Raw genomic sequence first — 23,536 nt, 5'->3', positions numbered from 1 at the left:
ATAGTGCTGGGATGAAAAACAACTAGTGCTTTATCCACTAAATCTCATTCTTCCTTCCCTCTTGATTTTCTAATGCAGCAATGTTCTCGGAAGTTCTATTAATATAAAACGTATGGATTTTATTGCTATAACGTGAAAATTTGTGTGACTCAGCATTTCCCCTCAAATCATTATCCCTGAAGAAAACAAGAAATGAATCCGGCTTTGTATTCATAAGCCTTAAATAACGTAGTGGTGAAAATGAGAGTGATAAGATCAACTATATATGCTGCACGGGTATTTATGCTGATGGCTTAACTTACAGTAGACATAACTACTTAATTAAGATCCACTCTCAACACATTTTCCCTCCATCTGCTAGACAGCAATCAGTATGAGGCCTGCAGGCCTAGAGTTTTATTCTCTGTCAAGCTAAGAATCTGTCACTGCCAAGGCATTTGAGAAGTCCTGTGCTCAGTGTGAATCACAGACCTAAGGAAGAATTGTCTAGACAACACCCCACCCCCCTGCCCCGGTTTTCGAGCCACAGCTATAGTGCAAGAAGAGAGAGAGAAGCAAAAAATGACAGCAGGAGAGATGAGGCCTCAAAGCTCAGATGTGTTTGTAAACACTGGATTACCCTGGTGCCTGACTGTCATTTCTTCTAGGAGAGGAATTCACTCTCCATTGAAAGGTAACACTTCCTAGCAAGTGCTGGCTGATAAGGAGAAGGGTCCAGACTCTTACAAGAAATTCACTAAATATTTAGACAGAGCAAGTGGTGGAGGAGTGTCTTGGTGGGCTCAGCACTGGACCTCTGTTCCCTCATGTAGTTCCCACCTCCACCCCCTCCAGAAATGGGCAACTGCAGTGGTAGGACATGGGGATACAGGTGTGTCTCAGCCAGGATGGCACCAGGCCATTTAGGGCTGTATAGCTCAAAACCTACATAATAAATTGCACCTGGAAGCCCATAGGCAGCTAGTTCAAATTGTGGAGAACTCGAGTCATTTGCTCACAGTGAAGTGCTTTGGTTTGATAAGTAGGCTGCTGTAGTCTGAACTGGCTTCGGTTTATGAATGGAATTAAGGGCCAGATCCTTGTTTCTTCTCCAGCAGCTATGGCCTCCTGTGGACTTTCCCAGTATGGGGAAACCCTCTTGTGGTATAGGATCAAAATGGCTGTTCCTCCATCATCTCCCATTCTGGCTGTGGTTGGGGGAAAGAGAGCATTTGCATTTGGTCGTGTCATGCAGAGCAAAGATTCAGGTAAGTTCTTATATTATCTGAACCAATTGGCCCCCAGGGCTACACTAGGAAATTACTGTCAATGGGAGCAGCTGAACTGATGGGGAAAACAGTTTAAGTACAAGTTAAACCTGGGGATCACAGTGGACGAGAAGCTGGATATGAATCAACAGTGTGCCCTTGTTGCCAAGAAGGCTAACAGGATATTGAGCTGCATTAGAAGGAGCATTGCCAGCAGATCGAGGAAAGTGATTATTCCCCTCTATTCAGCACTGGTGAGGCCACATCTGGAGTATTCCGTCCAGTTTTGGGCCCCCCACTGCAGAAAGGATGTGGACAAATTGAAGAGAGTCTAGCGGAGGGCAATGAAAATGATAGGGGGCTGGGGCACATGACTTATGAGGAGAGGCTGAGGGAACTGGGTTTATTTAGTCTGCAGAAGAGAAGAGTGAGAGGGCATTTGATAGCAGCCTTCAACTACCCGAAGAGGAGTTCCAAAGAGGATGGTGCTCAGATGTTCTCAGCAGTGGCAGATGACAGAACAAGGAGCAATGGTCTCAAGTTGCAGAGGGGGAGGTCTAGGTTGGATATTAGGAAAAGCTATTTCACTAGGAGGGTGGTGAAGCACTGGAATGGGTTACCTAGAAAGGTGGTGGAATCTCCAACCTTAGAGGTTTTTAAGGCCCAGCTTGACAAAGCCCTGGCTGGGATGATTTAGTTGGGGTTGGTCCTGCTTTGAGGAGGGGGTTGGACTAAATGACCTCCTGAGGTCTCTTCCAACCCTAATCTTCTATAATTCTACGTAGACGGGACAAACTGTGCCCAGCACAGTTGGTCGGTGTGATTTGATTTCACCATGTCTGGTCACGGTAAGGGTGGTAAAGGCTTGAGGAAGGGAGGTGCCAAGCGCCATCATAAAGTGTTTCGGGATAACATCCAAGGTATTACCAAGCCAGCTATTCATCACTTGGCTCGATGTGGGGTGGGGTGGGGGGGTGGGTGTGAAGCGTATTTCGGGATTGATCTACGAAGAGACCCAGGTAGTGCTGAAGGTGTTCTTGGAGAATGTGATCTGCAATGCTGTCACGTACACTGAACATGCCAAGTGAAAGACTATAATGGCTATGGATGTAGTTTATGCTCTGAAGCGCCAGGGTTATACTCTGTCTGGTTTTGGCAGCTAAACGGGTCACTAAAGTCAATAGGACCACTTGAGAAACCCTGGTTAAGCTCTGTTGGGAGTAGTTAAACCATGTTCAGTGCCACTTTACCTGCTCTCATTTGCTAACATTTAAAGATGATCAAAACCTGGGAAAACATATTGCAAAAAAAAATGTAAATACTAATTTTGGATTAGATTTTTCATCAAAAATTTGAAATTTGGAGAATTTTGACTAGATCTCCTGACATTGTCATCTATTAGTACATTTCCTAACCAAATCTTTGAAATCCCAAATGTCTTCTTCTGCTTCTAAACTACTCAGAGTGAGATTTTTCCAGATACACCCAATTTTAGAGACCTGAATAGAATTCGGCTATTTTACTGATCGTTAGTTTATAGCCAAGTCAACTACTTTATTCTGAAAAGCTGGGAAACTACTTGACCCAGCTAAAAACCTCTTCTTAGGTGAAACCCACTGAAGACGGTTCTTTTTCCTTCTGTGAAGGAGCAGACTGCAATGTTGCTATTTTTAAAAAAAAACAACAAAAAACATTTGAAACACAGTTACAGTTACCCAAATAGCTGAAATTTAATTACATCTCCTGAGCCACAGAGTTTTTTACTGCTTAATACCTGATATTTTGAAAATCTTTGAAGTTTTCGGAGAGCTCCTTAGAGGATATATACCACATTTTAATATAAATGATCTTAATCTGTATTTTAAAGGACAACATGGTGTGGAGAATGTAATTATATATGCTTTTGATATAATTGGATAAATATTCCCAAGTTAAAGAGCCCATGATGGTAATTTAACTTTATTCAAATTTGTACTCCTCTGAAATCCATCTGACTTTAATTTCTTTGTGCATTACTCCTTAAAAAGGAATAGATCATACTTCCCTCCATATCTCCATCCATCAATCTAATCTGATCTTATCTAACCTAATTATATGCAGATAGCCCCCGCAGTCCAAAAACAATGAAGTTTAGGGTATTCATGATCCACACCTGGGGGAAAACTCCAATTGACTTCAGTGGGCCAGAATTTCACCCCTTCTTGTTGTAGATTGTACTAATCATATCCAAAATATACTGTACATATATTTATCATGGAAAATGCTACATTGAATTTGCATGGTTAAACACTTAAAAATCAAGTAATTCCAAAATTACATTTATATGCATATCTTTATGTGACTGAAAACCCCCTCAATGCCAACTGGCAAGTGGCCACGATGGAGGGGAGGCTGGGTCAAATATGAGTGGCACTGCAACCTCGTGCATCAGGTCAAAGGTCCCTTCCGACTCTGATATTCTGTGATCCCCTCTATAATGCCACTTGCTCAAATTTGGCCCAGTCATGTCTCCGTCATGATGGAGGGGCAACTGGGCCAAATTTGAGGGGTGGGGCTCTCTGAAGTGTTGCCTAGGCACAGCTTGCGTTGACCGACCTCTGCCATTTACTATGTCCTTTCCATACAAATGACTTTCATTCACTGTGTTTGCCTGGCACACACAAAGTAGTGCATACTGGGATACAAGGTATCCACATATAAGCTAAAGTGTAAATTTAAATTGATGTACTTATAGCTGTGTCCCCATGTAGACACTCTCATTCTGGTATAAAAATGCCCTTTTTTGTTTTGGCTTAAATTGCTTTGAGGGTTTAAACTAAATTAAAAAAGCTCCAGAATAAGTGTCTCCATGGGAAGTTATATTGGTGTAACTATATCAGTTTAACTATACTGGTGTAATTTTACTGGCATAACTGGTAAAACTTTCCTGTGTAGACAAGCCCTAAGTGTATAGAAAATAAATTTGAATTTACAGGTATGGTAGTTATTGTATTGTCTTCTGATTGGAAACTAAGTTGCTACTGGACTAGAAACCAAAGTGGGAAAAATAACTATGAAACCCCTATTTTGCAGTTGCAGGGGCTCACATCAAAACAGAGTCAGGGTTTTGAAGAAAGAGAAATCTTAAGGGATTGTTTCTGTAACACTGACTTCTCTTCTTATGACTGTCCATCATTGCTGAGCTTTGCTTTAATGCTCAGGACCTGATTCTGATCTCAAAAGGAATAACTCCACTAAAGTCAGTGGATTTTACCTGGGTGTAGAATTGATGTATGGGAGACTGGGATTGGGCCTTCAGTGTTTCAACCCTTATGTAAAATATTTAGCATGAGTCAGTCCCTCCATGTGTTCTCACTCCACCAAGGCCATACACGGCAGTATACGGCATTCGGTCACAGTAGGAATGAAGGATTGGAGAAAGCCATCAGAAAGGCTGGTGAGTGTGGTGCTCTGTTATTCACTATCCAATAAGCTGAGGGGGAAAAGCCCTGTACGCTGGTGGGTCGGGAAGGACACTCTACCTAGTATATGTCATGAGGCATTGACCGTTTCATGGGTTTCGCAGGGGGGAACAGGAGTTGCCTTAGGTACGCTATGCCCAGACTACTGTCGGGCTGCACCCACATCATTCCCACTTCCCCCTTGCTCACCAGGGCTCAGTTCTCTGGGAGCCTAGAAGCTTACATTCTTTGTTGAGCCCCGTGCTCATTTCTCAGCAATATATGGACCGCTCTTTCCAGGTGCTGAGCAGACTCTAAGCACTGTTTGCCCATGAGTTGCCTCTCTGCACCTCTCCGATCAGCACCTAGAAACCCATTGGGTTGAATTCATAAACAGCAAAACCTGGGCAGTAAATCAGGACAGGTCAACTGGTTTTGCCTAATTTCAAAACCACTCAAACATTGTGGGCTTGACTTTGTATCCTCCAAGCCTAAGCACAAAATGGCTGCCTGTCTTAGAGGATAGTATCGTCCATAAGATTTAAAGATATAGTAGATAGGAAAACAAAGGCATAAACTGCAAAATACATCGCCAAGTCTATGTACTATAAACAGGAGGGTCACCCAGCTCTGGAGGGGATGTTCTTATGTCTCTAATAGAGAGCTCAGGCTGTCATTCTGTCAGAAAACCATGGACCAGATTCTGATCTAAGATACCCCCTATTTACACCAGTGTAACTCCACTGACTTCACAGGAGTTACTCTAGGTTTATGATGGTGGAATAGAGATTAAAATCTGATTCCATGTATTTAAAATTGAATTTCCATTAGCAAAAGAACCCCAGCCACAGTGGGTTTAAGTTACAGAGAAAAGGTTGGTGAACTCAAACTAGTTCTGTGAACCCTGTGAACCCAAAAAACAGAGATTTTCACGAACTCCAGCAGGCTCAGCCGGGCCTAGTGGAAAGCCTTCAACTTCTAGTTGTCCCCTTTTAGTTACTTTTGCTTTCTTTTATTGGAGGGGAAGCACAGCTGTACAATCTCCTCCTTCTCAACATAATTGTATTAGACATTTGGAGGCAGTCAGATTGCCATTCAAGCTGGTATATAATGAATTTACTTGACATGCACAGGTCCTTATGTCACAAAAGGTTTTCTCATTATATCTGAGCCTTCAGTTGTTTATAAAACGTCTCTAAATCCTCCCCCGTTACCTCCCTGAAATCACATATTTGGTGCTGGAAGACAACTTCTTTGTGTTTAATATTGTCCAGAAATATCCCTATTGACAGTAACTTCACCAGGTTTTTATTTTTCAGTTTGCCAAGATTTATTAAAAATTATCATTCACAGGAGTAATCAGGGCAATGAGTTAGTACAATTTCAAACTTTCTCTCAGGCATCTAACAGCAGCCAAAAGAACAGTGTACAGTGAGTGAACAGGGCTGTAGAAAGGGACGGAGAGTGAATTGGAGAGTAAAGAAAACATTATCACTAGTCTGTTGGACCAGTCCCCACATGGTGCAATTCAGTTTAGCTCCATTGAAGTGAATGGGGCCAGTTCCTCAGAGGGTATAGATTAGCATAGCTCTGTTGACGTCAGTGGGACCAGATCCATTGGTGTAAATTGCTGTATCTCTAGAGAGTTCAGTGACTAGCAGAACAAAGCCTCTGGAAAGCTGCCCCGCTGCGCTGCTGGGTGGTGGCGGGAGCCCCCGTGCTCTTTTAAATCACCCGGGGGTGGCAGGTGGGGCCGGGGGAAGCGCGGGGGGAGTGTGTGTGTGTGGGGGGGGAGGCGGGAAACTTTGCTGGGACAGGAATATTCCTGGTGCCCGGGCACCACGGGCCCATAGAACTCGTCGCCCAAGGACGGAGGCCTTCTCAAGCTCGTGTACGTTAAAGTACCCTAGGCCCTGTGGTTACTCCAACTTATTCTGGGGGCTAGTTTGGTCCCTGGTTCATCCAGGACTGGGAGAAATGGAAAGGTGGCTTAGAACCATCTTTGTTTCCCTCAGCTATACGGAGCAGGAAGATCAAATCTGTTGCGCCTAACTCAGGAAGGACCAATGTCTGAGGGAGCTCCTGCTTAGGTGGCAAGCAGTTGTTTCAAACTCCCCACTCCCTGCCTAACCAAGCCATGGTCAATTTTCCCACCCTAACAATCACCAAAGAGCCCCCTCTTTTCACATAGGACTGCTTAATTCTTAGAACTGATGTTAAGGAGGGCCAGTGATCAATCTCACTAGAAATGCCTGCTTTGAAAAGTAAACATCTTTAGCACAATAGATTTACCTGTACAACTTCCCACTAAGGCATAGAATCATAGAAATGTAGGGCTGTGAGGGACCCTCAAGAGGTCATCAAGGCCAGACCCCTGTGCTGAAGCAGGACCAAGTAAACCCAGACCCTCCCTGACAGGTGTTTGTTCTTAAAAACCTCTAATGATGGGGATTCCACAACCTCCCTTGGAAGCCTGTTCCATAAATTAATTATCCTTAGAGTTAAAAAGTTTTTCCTAATATCTAACCTAAATTTCCCTTGCTCTTGATTAAGCCCTTTACTTCTTGTCCTAGCTTCAGCAGGCATGTACAGCAATTGATCACAGTCCTCTTTATAACAGCTCTTAACATATTTGAAGACTATTATCAGGTCCCTCAGTGGACAATCTTTAATAGCTGGAGCCATAGTTTGCATATGGCAGTGCCTTGGAATGATTTGGGATTGTCATTCTGCTTCCCTATAGAATTTAACAATATTTGAGTTCACCAGGGTCAAATGTTGCCCTCAGATATAAAAACCAGGGCAATTCCCATTGTACTCATTACTTGCTGAACACACATACAACACATGAAGGTAAAATACGGTCCAATAACTGGGAGTTGACAAATACTGTAACATGAATAGGAGCTTATTACTTGGAGAATTCTTGATCCGTATGCCCTACATCCAGTACTTAGTTAATTGGTCATGTGTAGCATCAACTTAAAATATTCCTCAGTGTTGACTAAATACAATCTCAATCTTTTCTTTTTTAATCAAGGGGGAGGCTAGGCAGTTAGGATAGATAGTCACATTTCATAATAACGTACAAAATATCAAGGCAATATACTGTACTATGCAAAAACCCACACAAGAGTCATATAAAGGACCTAATTCTGCGTATGTGTTGCTCCACATAATGGGGTACTGGCCCTTAAAGTAGTGGGAGGGGCCAGTCATCCCATTCCAAGTTTCCAGAATAACCAAAACTGGACATAAGGTGAGGAGATGAAGATGGTCCTGGGGAAATAGAGTCTGGGAGGCAGAAGATATAGGAAGAAACACAGGCTATTTTCCCTTTAAGGAACTGGGGCCAGGACCCTTGCAGAGAGGGCAGGGCAAGGCTCCCTTCTTCTCCAGTTGTCTCAGACAGGTGTTTGAGGTAATTAGATCCACCTGAGAAGATTCAAGGAGTGGTCAGGTGACTGGGGGTGTTTGACTCAAAAGAGAGGCTCCAAGCCCAGTTAGAGAGAGGGTGTGCTGAAAGAAGAGCAGTTGAAGGGGTTCCTGAGGAGAATGTAGCTGAAGGCACAGTCCAAAGAATGAGGACTGTGAGACCCTAAACTTGATGGATGAGGTATGAGCTGGGAAGGCTGGGACTTAAACCTGGGTGGGGGGGGAAACAAAGGGTTCTCTCTGTGTGTGGCTTTTGCCGGGACCAGAGCAGGAATGCAGGTCAGAACTCCTGTAAAGGGTTAATAAGCAATCTAGTTAGATATGTGTTAGATTCTGTTTTGTTTAAATGGCTGATAAAATAAGTTGTGCTGAATGGAATGCATATTCCTGTTTTTGTGCCTTTTTGTAACTTAAGGTTTTGCATAGAGGGATTCTCTATGTTTTGAATCTGATTACCCTGTAAGGTATTTACCATCCTGATTTTACAGAGGTGATTCTTTTACTTTTTCTTCAATTAAAATTCTTCTTTTAAGAACCTGATTGCTTTTCCTTCTTCTTAAGATCCAAGGGTTTAGGTCTGTACTCACCTATGCAAATTGGTGAGGATTTTTATCAAGCCTTCCCCAGGAAAGGAGTGTAGGGCTTAGGGGGGGAGACGTTTCTAAGCGGACTCTTTCTCAGTTATATTTGTTAGACGCTTGGTGGTGGCAGCAATAAAGTCCAGGGACAAAAGGTAAAATAATTTGTACCTTGGGGAAGTTTTAACCTAAGCTGGTAAAAATAAGCTTAGGGGGTTTTTCATGCAGGTCCCCACATCTGTACCCTAGAGTTCAGAGTGGGGAAGGAACCTTGACTGGGTGATTGCACTTATCTACACTCCCATATATTGTCTGCACTATAGAATTTGAGAAAACGTTCCCACTACTGCTAACAGCAGTTAAGCTGCACCAGCATTAGTGAAGTTGGGAGCCCTACTGTAAATGGTTCTCCACTCCAGGAGAAATTTCATCCTATAGGGCTATTGTCAAGGCAGTTTAATTTCAAGATCTGACAACCTTGAGAGCATTCTCTCAAAACTGGCATGAAGAACAGGCCTAAACTAGGGATTCCTGATGGTTGTCCCAGTGAGAGCCATAATGAAGACAGAGCTGCTGGTGGATGTCTTTTTGTCAAGACACTTTTTTCAACAGCAAATGGCTGTTCTGCAAAACTTTGTTTTGGTTGAAATTTTCATTGAAGTTTTCAAAACAAAGAAAACCCTAAAAACTGTTTTTAAAAAAACAAACAGATAACAGAAAAATAAAATTGTTACTGAAAATGTTTTTCAAAGACTGAAATGTTTTCATTTTCTTGTCAAACTGTAAAAATTTCACAGAAAAGTTTAAAAAACCCACAAATGTTTCAAAATTTTTGCCAAAAAGTAATTATTTTTCCAAGTTTCAATGGATGGTCAAAGTCACTTATCACCAAAAATGAAACTGGTGCTCCTTTTGCTGGGTTCAAGGAAGGTTTTCTGCACTAAGTTTCCACTAGTGATCACTGGCGGCTGTAACTGGGGCGAATCCCCTCTGTAGACAAGACCTAAAAATGGTTCACCAGACTTTCTTTTTCAGCTTCTTTGCTCTTTTTTGCACAGTGTCTCTCTATGCAGCCTTGAGAGAGAGTTCCTGGTCCCTTTTATTAGCCTCTATCTAAAGCCAAGTCCGTGTTGCTACTGGTACCTCACTTATAATTTCTCTGCACTATTGTCTCTGGGTTTTCTGTGTGTGACGTAACATTGTTGCTTCTCTGAAACATTCCAAGCTGACTGTCTCTCTTCCCCCTTCGCCCCCTCCCCGATGGGGGGAGTTGAGGGTGGAGGAGGGACAATGTCTCTCATGAATAAGATAAGGGAAGACAAAGCAAATGGGGAAGAAAGGAAGCTTGTAGCTTTTCAAGTTCAATGAGGCTTACCAGGGTTTTGGGGGCCTCTTCAAATCAGAGGCCTAGTTAAAAGAACATGCAGAATTCAAAGCCTGTCCTTTTGCAGGCCCTCTGTCGCTTGGAAAATCCTCCCAATGCATGTTTTCTCTTGTTTCTCTTCTTCCCTCCCTCCCCTTCATAACTTCCAAACACACACACCCCTCTTTGCCACTTGCAATTTCCCCCCAAATTTGTGGAAGCTGCCCTGCGTTTAACCGTTAGTAGATGGCTCTGCCCTACAGAAGTAGCAGGTGTGATGGCTGTTTCTATGCTCCCAACTCCTGAATATGAGATGTATGCAAATGGAATCTAATGGGATCAGAAAAGGGTACAATAGATCCCCTTAATCCCTCGTTGCCGAGAGCCGTCTCTCTCTCTCCCCCAAGAAACACAGCATCAGAATGGAGCATAAACAGTTCCTCTCTCATTGTAAACATTAAAGTGTTTCGTTTTTCTCCAATAGACACACCCTTTAGAAAGTTGCAGTGATTGGAGACACAAAGCCCTGGGTCTCTTGATCAAATGAATTACAGTAGGAGCCTAGCTTTGTCTGAGGAATGGTGGGACACCGATGCGGAGCACTGTAAGGGTTGGGAAAGGTGCCTGAGCTGCTCAGCAGCAGGGAATTCGGGTATTGCTATGGCAGTAAGAAACAACACACTGTAATTTTTTTCCTTTAGGGATGAGGTTCAGGCTTCCATGGCTGGTCTGAGAATCGAGATCCACAGAAGTAGAGGGCTATTTAAATGACATTCCTGCTGTTTACACTTTGTGTAAAATGCTGGCATTTTTAGCCAGTCTAACGTAGGGCATATGAATTGATGATGGTGCCTACCAGCCAGCATTTCGTGTGGCAGCAAGGGACACCTACAGCAAGAGGAGCAGTCAGCATGGGCCTGATTCTGATCTCACACCATTTTAAGGGCCCGATCCTACAAGATAAAGTGAGCTTCTGGTTGCTGAGTGTACCCTCCACCTTCAGTGGGCCAGAGCCTCAGCTGGTGTAAATCAGCAGCGTTTCATTGACATTAATAGAGCTACTTTGATGCCAGTTTCAGATCTGGGCTGGTGACCTTAATGGCAATAGAAGGGAATCAGTGCTTCTTGGAAGTGTTTATTACAAAGCCCTAATCAGTAGTAACTCCACTGAATCAATGGAGTGACACCAGTCACTATAAAACCAGTATAAGTGAGACCAGAATCAGACCTTTTGATCAGCTATCAGTGGCATGAGTGAACTGAACCATAAAACAATAGATCAGGAGGATGTTTTTTTGGGGGACTGGTACCAGGACCCACTATGTCCTCATTTGTGAGATCTAAAACATGTCACAAGTTTTGGAATCATAATAATAAATAATGCTTTGCAGCCATATAGTGCTTTCCTCCCAAGAATCCCAAAACATGGTTACAAATATGATTTAATTCTCACACTAGTGCTATGAGGTAGGTAAACACCATTATTCCCATGTTACAAGTGGGAAAATGAGGCCAAAGTTAATAGTGGAACCAAGACAAGTATCCCAAGTCCAGTGGGTATCTGAGGAGAAACTCCTTGTAAGGAGTAGCCAATGAAAGGGCATCTGTTTCCCCAGGAAATCTACAGAAAGTATGTTAAGAAAATAAAAGGAAGATTTAATCATAGTCTTGATTTTAAAGTTAGAAGGGCTCATTATGATCATCTAGTCTATAACACAAGCCAGAGAATGTCACCAAGCCCATCACTTCTGTTTGAGATAGAGCATCTCTTTTAGAAAGACATCCACTCTTGACTTAAAGACATCAAGAGATGGATCCTCCATCTCCTTAGGTAAGTAGTTCCAATAATTAACCCTCACTATTAAAAATGTCCATCTTATTTCAAGCACTGAGCCATTTTCTTGGAAGAGTCTTTTGTGTTATCCCAGGATGAGGAAGAACTGAGCAGTAGAACCTGGGAACAATCATATTATCTGCCATTGTTTGTTGTGCATTATTAAAAATAGAGGCATGAGTAGGATTCTTGTCCTTCTCTCATTGCTCTGTCCCGGTAGCAGGGCAGAGAGCAGGTCTGATTCAATGTAATGAATTGCCTAGGGAAGGTGTGGAATCTCAATCCTTGGAGATTTTTTTAAGAGCAGGTTAGACAAACACCGGTCTAGAATGTTCTAGATAATACTTAGTCCTACCCTGAGTGCAGGGGACTGGACTAGATGACCTCTCAAGGTCCCTTCCAGTCCTATGATTCTATGAATGTGGCCTTCCTCCAGTCATATGCAGGCATGTCTCCATTGAAATCACCAGGAATAAAACTTGGAGTAGTGAATCAAATCTATAAGATGCACAGCCTGTGCAAATCAGTGTAGCTCCATCAACTTTGGTGGGGCTTTGTTGATTTATATCAGCTGAGGATCTGGCCCTCAATGTTTGGAAACCCAATAGGCCCCTTTTTCCTTCAGGAAATGCTGTCCATGGAAACTGCCCTACATAAGAAACCATGCCATAGGCTGGGGGTAAGCTATTGCTAACATTTCTGTCTTCTTGCTTCAGAACTCAGTACATAATTAAGGACACTGGTAGAGTTGGCTTTCAGCTGTTTAAACTGCCTGCACTTGGTATTATTTACTCCCTGCTTTACTGGGCTAAGGGACAAAGATCTCTATTTTTGTCCTTTTAAAAAGGAAGCAAATGTACAAACACAAATCTGAGACCCTGCCCATCCCAGTGCAGGTGTGAGACACACCTGACATAAAATATGTTTGCAAATGGTCCATACAACCTACCATACAGGCATGTGGTGAGGAGGTGGGGGAGAATTGAGTTGTGACATTCCCTTATTGAACTAACCTTTTGTGTCATTTTGAATTCTGATGTGAAGGAAGATTGTGTATCAAACCCCAATGTTGAAGTCTGGCTGATTAGTAGTGACTTGAGAAGCAAATATGATTTTGCTTTACACCTGGAAGAAAGCCCAATTGGAAGGAATCACAACTTTTTTTTAATTGGGGTTATAAAAATGGATGTTGAACATAGTGCCTTCAAAGACCTTGTCGGATGACATGAAAGATTTGCACACCAGCTAATGGCACTTTTTAAGGGTTTCTTGAGGGAATCAGCAATTGCAGCATCAGAGTTTTTCTCCCCTTCCTGTTCCCAGCTGTCCAAATTAGCAAAATGGATTAGGAGGGGGAGGGAAAATGAAATGTGACAATTATGCTGGGTAGGAAAAGAGAGGGAGTTTAGTACTTTGAATGTGATTGATGACTGACCTGATTCACCACTGCATTCTGCCTGTTTTAGGCAGGGATAACTCCATTGACCTCAGAGGAGTTACTCCGGTGTAAAGCTGGAGTGGCACCGTGGTGAAAAAAGCCCCACAATTTCAGCTGTCAGTAATCAGTTGGGTGATTGGAGAGGAGTTCCAGTTCAGGGCTGATGGAAGTCATCATAGCTCCATTGACTTCATGTGACCCATTATCAGCATTGTCTCTGTTCGTCTAAAAGCAAGGATCACATGGGATGGTTATTTCCCCAGGCTGGGAAAGAGATTACTGTTGTGTCCTGGCTGTTTGCTGGAAATATGTGGAGGTTTTGTCACTCACTTCGCTATCCCCAGTGCATTTTTTTTCTTCCATTCATTATTGCAGTTTATGTGAATCTGGTGCTCATTAAATTGGAGGTGACTGGGGAAGGCTTAGGCAAAGAGCCAGATATATACCTCAGCTCTGCCCTGAAGACCCCAGCCTCATTATTCTAGTCCTGTACCCCCATAGGGCACTGCCAATAAACATCAAACCTGACCTGTAATACCCACTGCTGTTCCAGTCCTGGACCACAATGGAAATTTGCCAATGCACCTTAATCCTGACCTGCAGTGTTCTCCGCTGTTCTGTTCCTGAGCCTCTTGTGTGAAGAGACCAACAGTCAGGCTGGTGGTTTTATGATGGAGATAAATGCTAGGAAGTGACTTGGAAGACCAACAAACCTATTTGCACTGAGATATTGGAACTCATGTCTCAAGAGATTGAAAGGCTAATAAACTGTACATCAGAGACCACTTTGATGAACTTACACATTGTTATTATCACAGGGGGCCTGATTCTTTTGCTCTGCACTTTGTGCAGTCATTTACACCAAGACAATGGGAGTGCAAAAGCGGGTATTCAGAAATTACCATTCTGATTCGGTAACATCTTATGCCCATTTCTGCACTCAGTTTGCAATGGCATCAATGATGGCCCAAATTGCTGGCCAATGGAGAATCAGGTCCTAGGTGTTCGTAACAATGTGTGCTGAGTTGTTTGGTGCATTATCAGTGTAGAAGTTACTAGTTGTTCAGAGCATCACAAAATTCAATAGTACATATCAAAATTCTTATCAGTCCTGTCCCCAGCCATATGATTGTTTTAAGCAGCTCTGAAGTTAATAATTAAGCTATGTCAAGGAAAAATGGTGAAAAATCCCCCCCCTAGAAGACAGGGGCATTGTTCAGTCCACAAGAGACCAGAGAGCTGATTGTTGTTGCGGAATGACTACATTTCTGTGTTTACTCTGATCTGTGCATATCCAACAACCTTTGAAAGTTTAATGTGAGGATCCCATGACACCAAAGCCCTGTGAGTGACTAGAGCAAAGATGAAACATTCTGAGAGATATGAGGGCTGTTATGGTCATTTTTGTTCAAATATAAATGGTGAATTTGGAATAGTGATTTTTACATAGGTGTTCTGATACAGTGAAGTATTCAGCAGAGCTGGGTTTACATGTGCTGAGAATGAAGGGGTATATCTACTAAGCCTGGCCATGGTTTATTGAGATGGACCAGGACACAATGGTGAGTTAGATAGGGTGGTTAGATGGGTTGCTGTGTAATTAGTTCCTGGAGTTGGAATTTATTTGGGATACCCTGCCCAACACCCATGCTCTTACAAAATATGCCATGGGATCTTTAGTGACCATGAGCATCATGCAGAAGATGCCATCCCCAAGAAGAATGGCTTTTGTTTTTTCAGGGTTGAACTATCTGCAGATTGATCCAGATTCTGGATGCACTGAATTATTCTAATGGGTGCCTGTAGAGTGATTGTCAGTCAAAATAGGGAAGGTCCATCTGAGGTGCCCATCTTCCTAACCTGATGCCTGGATTTTGCAGAGTTAAATGGACATTTAATCTGAAGATGGCAACAGGAGATGGGAAATGTGGGAATTACAATGTATACTGTAGGAAAAGAACTTCATGAACCTACGTCTAGACAAATTTCCAAGCACTACCTAGAAGTCGTTACTATTCAGTACAGCCCAGCTATTAAGGATCTACTTCTGTTACACAGTTATAAAGTCTCTGGGCTAAATTACTCTCTGGTGTAACTCCATCAACATCAATGGAGTTAAATCGAAACAATTCAGCTCTGGGTATGTGTTTTATTCTCCATAAAGTAAGAAGTCGTCTTCTGTCCAGTGTAATTCCATAGACAGACAGTAGTTGGGAAAACACATGATGGATATACAAGGTTATGAGTACAGGTTTTAAACCGAAATGGTTGAGAAGGGAGAGAGCCCTATATCTAATGGCCAGTTTGAGAATAACTGCACATTTAACAAGTATTCATGTTGGGGATTGATTTTGGCAAAGTTCAGTAAAATAGCCACTGGAATGTGAAATATACCTATATAATACATACTGAAAAATCACTTAAGGTTAGGTTTGTTTGGGATGAAACCAATTAGATTCGCACACCAGGGCCAGAAATGAAACCATAGACATTTGGCTAGCTTCAGCAGGTTTAGCTCCCTTTTAAATGTTCTGTAAAAAATCCTTTCGCAAGAAGCGGATCCTCTTTTTTTTGTTTTGTTGTCTGTACCAGCTAGGCAGAACTATATTTGAATAGTTTGAATGTAGACATATATTACAAGCCATTGCATTTTTACAAAAAGCAAATCATTTTTATTAAATCCAAATTTGTTCCTTCTGTTTTCTCAGAGTCTGACCTGATTTTTGGCCTCTATTTTAAGAGCACTGGTGGGCACCATATTGACTATTGTTACTTTCTTTTTTGACCTGAGTGATTAGTGAAATTCAGGGTCTCGTGGGTAGTTTCTGTTAGGAGGAGAAATTGATGATGGAGTTGGGTGTTTGTTTACACACAAATCTACAAAGTCCTGATTCCCTGGATCCAGCAGGTATCAAACAGGAGATCGTTCCTTTGCTTATAGTTCCAAGCTGCTTTTCAGACAGCAGTAACCCAAAGGTTTCTCTGTAGGCTTTTCTCAGGATCTGCTTATAATGCTTTGTCAGGCTGTCTTTGGCATTCTGTTCCTGCTTCTCTGGTATTTTCTCTTGCTTTTCATAAACCTTCACAAAATAATAGCTAATGAAACCTCTCTACCCACATGTGTCTTGCCTGTGCATTGGTTTTGGATGGCAGCATGTGCCTGGGTTTGGGTGGAGCTTTCTGATTTCATAAAGGAGTTTAACTGTTACAACTATCTCAAATGAATGGTGGTGATTTATGCCCAACACCTATTTTTAGAGTTGGAGGTTTTTACTTTTTTTTTGTCAAATATTTTCAACACTAATCTCCAACCTCTCTTCCCTGCCCCCCACCCCGGTCAGATACAGATTTGTTCTCTGACAATGATTGGGCTCCAGGTCTGCAAATACTTAAGTATGTGCTTAATTTTACTCCTTTAGCTGAACAGGATTACTAACATGCATAAAGTTAGTCCCATGCATAGGTATTTCTGAGATCAGGGCCTTGGTTTATATTACAATATTACCATCTTAGCAGATGTTTGGATAGTATTATGTTTTTTCCACACATAAAGAGACACTGGAATCTACAGAATGATGTTTATTTGCAATTAAGACCACAGCAAAACAAGAAAACGCTACAGTAAAGTCTCCAGGAAGGATCACAGAAATTCACAAAACAAAAATGTCTAGTTCCTCAGCTCCCTTCCTGTCTCACTTGCCCATCCTCCTTGTTTCTAGTACAACTGGTTGACGAGGCTTTAATATCTAACATAAGTCATATCATTCATTCCAGGAGGTACCATCTGTGGAGGCAGCCATGCATTACCACGTAGTACGTTAAAATACACCATGATTTCATGCAGAGTCACTTCCTTGTGCTCAGGCGTTGCTGCCTGGCAAACTGAGTTTTATTCTGAGGTAGAAGTCAATTTGAATTAAATGTTCTTACCCTGATCAGCTCAGATGTTTGCCTACGTCAGCCTTGCAGCTTTGGGGGAGACTAGTACATTATAAGGTGCCTCAGACTGGGATCAAAGATATGAGACCTTTGCACCTGTTGAGTGTTTTTTCTATCTTTGCTGCCCCCATGCAACTGCTCATCCATAGTACCCACAAGGGTCGCCTGCTTTTAGTGCATAGTTAGAGTAATTTATGTCTGTTGTATAAATAAGCCAGCCTGTTAGCAGCTTGGATCTGAAGTCTTTACAAAGATCACTGCCAATTTTCAAACTGCCCTTGACTTCCTCAGGGCAGCAGAAGAAGTCCCCTGGATCTTATGGATTTTCTATGCCAGCTACTCTCCATTTTTCTGAATCCAGTAAATTCTTTCTCTTTGCTTTTCCTCATGATAGCCACCGAGAACAAACCCCGAGACCTGAACACAGCCCTGAGCACAGGGCAACTTTGGGCCTACATACAAACTTTGTAGGTTGGGTCCATATTAATTAGTGTCTTTTTCCAGGCCTTTCTTGAGACAGAAGGTTGCAGCCTTCTGGATCTCTAGTCAGACTGAGTACTATTTTATAATAAAGCCAGTATTGATGCAGTATTGAGTAACTGTTTCAACAGTTTCTTCAGTGCAATCTCAGCTGACAGCCAGCCAATGTGTACTGTATAAATGATACATGCTTTACCAGATAAACAACTGAGATCACAAGCTCCTTGGTGTAGGGACTTTCTCTACATTGACATTTGGACAGTGCCTGACAAAACTGGATCTTGATCCTGCTTGGGGCAAAATCTTCATAGTTTCTATGAATAAGACTTTGAGTTTTTTTGCATTGGAATTTTAATGCCAGATCTGAGTGTTGTCCTGTAGTTAAAATGGGCACGAGAATCAAGACTGGCTTCTACTTATGGCTTTGCCATGTCTCATTCAAGATGCCATTCTTTTAGCATTAAAGAAATGAATCTAACGCCCATCACAATTAGCAGAGAGACTCATGCTGACTTCAGTCACAGCTCGAGCAGAAGGATCATTTTGCATTGCCAATTGACTTCCTTGGATATATGTGGTTCCAGTTTTGATTTTGTTTTCTTAAACTGGTTTGGAATTCTGTTTGGATCTTTCAGTTCATCTTATGGGTCTCGGTTCTTCTCTCATTTAGGGGTCAATCCTGCAGGGTGATGAGAACTCTTGCCCTAAGGCAGCAATGCACTGAAGCACACAGCAATGGGACAAGCCATGTGCTTAAACATTTGCTGAAATGCTTGGTTGGATTTGGGACTTAATAGTGTTTTAGCAGATGTGCAAATCTATTGACGTCAGTCCTGTTACTCCTCATTTATAGCAGTGTAAGTGGGAAAAGAATCAGAACGCAAGGGCCCAAGTCCTCAAAGGTAGTTAGGTGGCTAACTCCAATTGAAATCAATGGAAGTTAGCTATCTAAATACCTTTTACAGATCTGGGCCAGGATGAAAAACCAATGTTGGTATCATTCTCAGTTCCCTAAAATAAAAACAACAAAACAAAAAACCCAGTAGTTTGGAAAGGGCTGAAAAATGGGGGAACTCTTTGAGGAAATTCTCCCATGCATGAAGGTTTCTATGGGCAAACTGTACTGCCACCTGTCAGTAAACAGCCTGGAAAAATCTAGTTTAATTTTCCATAGTGATACTCATCCCACTGTATTTGCTATTCTATGGCTTTAAAAAGTAGTCCAGACAGCTGTGGGTTTTTTGTGCATGTGTGGGGTTGTTTTTTTTTAAAGAACTTAAAGTTCTCAGTAATTATATATGGTATCGGGGCATACGCATAATGGAGATCACAGTACAGAAGTGATCTTTCTGATGGCCCTTTCTCTAAAGAATGGCTCATTTCCAGGAACTGGGCTGCAGGATGGCAATGCTCATGGTTTATAACCAAACTGGAAGCTATACCACTCCAAGACCCTACTGGAAGAAGAGTCCTCAACTTTAAATACTCTGCCATATCTTTCAGTCCTGCAGTCAGAGCACGGCTCACAGTATTATTCAGTGATGAGGAGAACTGGTCAGGATTTTTTGCAACAGTTTTGTTGGGGAAATGCTGTTTTGTTGAAAATAAAACTGGTGAAAACAAAACTTGTGGAAGTGTATCGATTTCAACTAAATTTTCTCAAGTCCAGGATGTAATTTCTGGTTTAAAAAAAAAAAAAAACCCCAGCGGGCAAGAGATTTTTCTGGTCAAAATCATCAATAAACTGACCCACTCCAGAACAGCCAATTGATTAGTACACTTAACTGAAAAGTAAGTTGATTTAAGTTGCTTCTCTGTCAGATTCAGAACTGGGGCTTGAACCTGCGTTTTCCAATATCCCAAGTGAGTGCTATAGCCACATGCCTGGGTCCTCCTGGCTTTTCAATAAAAACAATGTGAAAGGTCTCAGTTTTGTCCCAATGCAGAATGAGAATTTTTTTTTTTTTGAAACCTTAAATGTTCACAGGACAGAGAACCCACCTCCCACCCAGCTCTAGTGATGAGTGGCTCCCTTTGACTTCAATGGGAGTTGAGGGACCTCTGTACTTCCTAGGAGGTGCTTGGGTCTTCTGTAACCTTGTTCCAGAAGAGGACTAGTCTTTTTTTCCTTCAGACTGAGGTCAAATTTCACCTCCACAGAGCAGGAATGAGGTTGAATCTGTGGCCCAGCTAAACAGCATGCCCTAAACTGCTCTGTTGGTTTTGTTTTATTTAAAAGATTGCAGAACACAGCTGGAGGATCTGAATGCAGCTGTCTTGTATCAAATGTCTTGATCCTCTTATTGAAGAGAAAGGAGCCTCCCTCCCTAAATTCTTTCATGTTACTCTGGTGCTGTTACTATAATTGGAGTACAGCACAGCCAGCCTAAAAGGATTTAGATTGGACATGGTAGGTGTTTTTACAACATACCAGACACCACCTTTGTTTTGTTTTGTGGTCTCCACGGAGTGAAGCAAATAGCCATGCTTTGGGTAGATTCCATGTGAGTTTCAGGATGCTGCTTTCCCTTAGAGGACAACCAAGTGGCCAAGTGCAGCATATCACTGGGGATGGATGAACTCACCTTTTCCCAGAAGTTCTGATGGGTGAATGCAGCGAGGGCCCATCACTGCTGCTGGCAATGTTCACATCTGGATCCAGATCCAAACTTCCACAACATTCTAGCATGTTTGGATCCAGGATTTGGGTTCTGGCCCATTTCTAGTCACAAGGTTTAGAGACTCGGATTCTGCTACATTTGTCCAGTGAAAACCGGGAGTAACTGCACCAAAGTCAGCAGAGCTCAGTGTTACAAAACTGGAGAAAGGAGAATTGAGCCCTCAGTATGGAGAAACAACCATAAGTTTGAATGGTTATTGGTAGGCTGTCTAAACTTATCCAAATTTCTTGAGTCTAGAGGTGGTGCTGGAAATCTCATGAGAATAGGTTTTCCTGTAGGATTTTCTTTTTGCTTCTGTCTGGGATGGAAGCAGTACTTCTCACGGCATTTCACCTCTTCCACTTCAGGTTCCATTTACATCTAGCAAGTCAGAATTGCAACAAAGACAAGTATTTCCTTATGGAGTTACATCATGTGCTTCTCCAACAGATGTTGGGTGATGGAGGCCACTGTGCAAGGAAATGGTCTCACTCTCGTTTCTGCTGGAGAAATGAATCCCTGTCTCTAAACCAACACCACAACTGGAATTCGGCATCAGAGAGGCCAACAACTGAATGTGCCATGGAGACTGAATTCCTCTCAGCCCAAGAGGTGTCCCCTCTGTGTTAAGACTGAGACACGGAGATGTAAAGTGGAAAAGCTTGCACTGCCCCTGACAGCAGCACACTTGTTCTGTGGATAAACCGATAACTCTCGTCTCCAGAACTGTCTATTTACACTCTAATTGGTCACCTTTCACAAGCACACACAGCTAGGAGGTCAAGAGAGGCTAAGATAGAGGAAAGCCATTCCTCGCAAATACAGCGCAGTCTCCAGTATATTATTACAATGACATCATATTTTCAAAGGGACCCAAAGACACTTATTGCGTAGCCCATGGGTTTGATCTCCACCAGGCCAGTTCTTGCCTGTTTTTCTTTTACACAACTCAGTTAAAACTAAGCAGAAACATTTGTATATCCCTGTCCGTAATGAATTCAAATAAGCTTGTATTTACTATAAGATTAGAAATGAAAGCGGCTCCTCCCATGACTTTTTTTTAAATGTCTGAAAACATGGACATGACTGGAATTAAAGTCAGTGCCGATAGATTCCCAGGCAAGCTGACAGCTCCAGGTAGATTGCACCGGGAATCATGTGCTGCTGTTTATATTAGTGTCCATCTTCCTTTACCTCTCGCACTTTCACTGCTTTCTGCCAGATGGCTATTAATGTTTACAGGACTACAAACAATTATACCTGTCAAGGGCATACCAAAGTATTTAGCATTTATGGGTTTTGGGAGATTACATGCTAAATATTAAAAGCAGACACAGAAATGGCAGCCCACCCCTTCAGGACCCTCATTAGATCACTGCTTTGCAATGCTACAGGGACGCTGTTGAAGTTCACAGGTGTAAAATTTGATCACCCTCCTCCACCAAACAAACAACCACCCTCCTCCCCCACAAGTGTGCCCATGCCTTACAACTTTTGTCTCCACCTAGCCCTCGGCAAAGGGGGTGCTAAACCATTTTGCTCTGGTGGAGTCTTGCACCCACTTTGTACAGATGTAAAAGGATGAGAAGAATTAAGAACACAGGTTTTTGCTTTGTTTGTTTATCTGATATAGATTTAAGATTTTCAGCTGCCAAGGAAAAAATGGCGTGGTTCAATGTGTGTTCATCTTGCAGGCTCTCTTTCATTTTAATATTGGTGAAATATACTGGCCTACTCCTCCAAGCTAGAGAGTGTCTCTAGAGATGTGAGGGAACTTACCCCAGTATCCATGGCCATTGAGTGCTTGGCTTTCTGATGAGATAGGAAGTATAGACTAGCAACAACATTGTCAGTTTCACTATGTTCAAAAGATATTTTCAAACTGAAAAAATAGATTTTCTTTCTTTTTTTTTTTTTTCTGATCTCTTTCAGTTGTAATGCCTTTAGGAGTTTCTTTTTAACAGCAATAGGCACAGAGATTTCCTAGCGTGTCCCTTTAAATTGATTTACTTTTTCCTGGGGCTATACCTCAATAGTGAATTTAAAAGCCCAAGAGCTTCTGTTATGTTTAGCTCCTTTCTTCTGAAGTATACATGGTGAAGGTGTGCCTACAAATTGAGGGCAGCTTTTAAATGAAAATCAATGATGCTTAAGGATGCAGGGAATATTCCTGCCAGATTATAAAGTAGGAAATTACGTAGGGATCTTTCAGATTTCCATTGCACACCTGTGTTTTCCAAGGTAAATAGATTTGATTTGGGGGCAACTGAGAGGCAGTGCAATCAGTGGGCAGACCACTAGACTGGGATATGGGAAATTTGGGTTCTAATCCCAACTTTGTCACTGACCTGCCCAATCATTTTGAGCTCTCTACCTAGATTATAAATGTTTCAGGCCCGGAGCTATCTCTCACCATATGTTTTTACAGCCCCTGGCACAATGGAATCCAGATCTCAATTGTAGTGCTACTACAATAATCATTATCTCATCAAAATAGCTGCTTCTTGTCATTTTGCAGAATACTGCTGTGTCCATCTGATTTCCAGGCAAACCTATGAATCCGCTCTAGACTTACTCAAAACTCATTGGAAACTACCCCCAAAGTTTCCTTTGGAAAGTTTAGCATAGGTCTAAGTGGTGATCCAAAGTTGTGCCTAAAAGAATGGATTAAATTCAACTCCTAGTATATGCAGGTGTAACTCCTGTCAAACTCTCTGGGAACTGTATGCATTTATGGCCAAATATCATCAAAGATCTTTAGTACTAGGCAATACACCTGTACTTGGGGACAACTGCTGCATTTCAGGTTTACTTCTGAATGTGCTTGCTTTTGTAGGGTAAAGTCAGATTCTTGTTGGGGTACTTTTTTTTTTTTTTTTTTGATGGCTTCATTTCTTAGTAACAGCACATAGCTCTTCTATGGCACCTCACAGCCAAGGATCAAAGCACTTTACAAGCATTATAGATCTGATCCAAAATGCAGAGAAGTCAGTGGAAAGATACCCATTAACTTCAATGGGCTTTGGATTGGGCCCTAAATAATTAAGCCTCACAATACCCCTGCTAGGAAGTAAAATTGAAATGACTCGTGTTCAATCCAAAGGCAAGAGCCTATTTCCTTA

At 42.1% G+C, this 23,536-nt stretch overlaps 1 pseudogene; it reads left to right on the top strand.

The window, feature by feature from the left end:
• Window positions 1-2,082: 2,082 nt before the first annotated feature.
• Window positions 2,083-2,410, top strand: LOC125621110 (histone H4-like; annotated as a pseudogene).
• The last annotated feature ends 21,126 nt before the right edge of the window (window positions 2,411-23,536 follow it).

This window comes from Caretta caretta, chromosome 14 (genome assembly GCF_965140235.1).
Source record: "Caretta caretta isolate rCarCar2 chromosome 14, rCarCar1.hap1, whole genome shotgun sequence".
NCBI lineage: Eukaryota > Metazoa > Chordata > Testudines > Cheloniidae > Caretta > Caretta caretta.
Note: the sequence above shows the minus strand (reverse complement) of the source record. Positions and strands in the feature narration are given on the sequence as shown.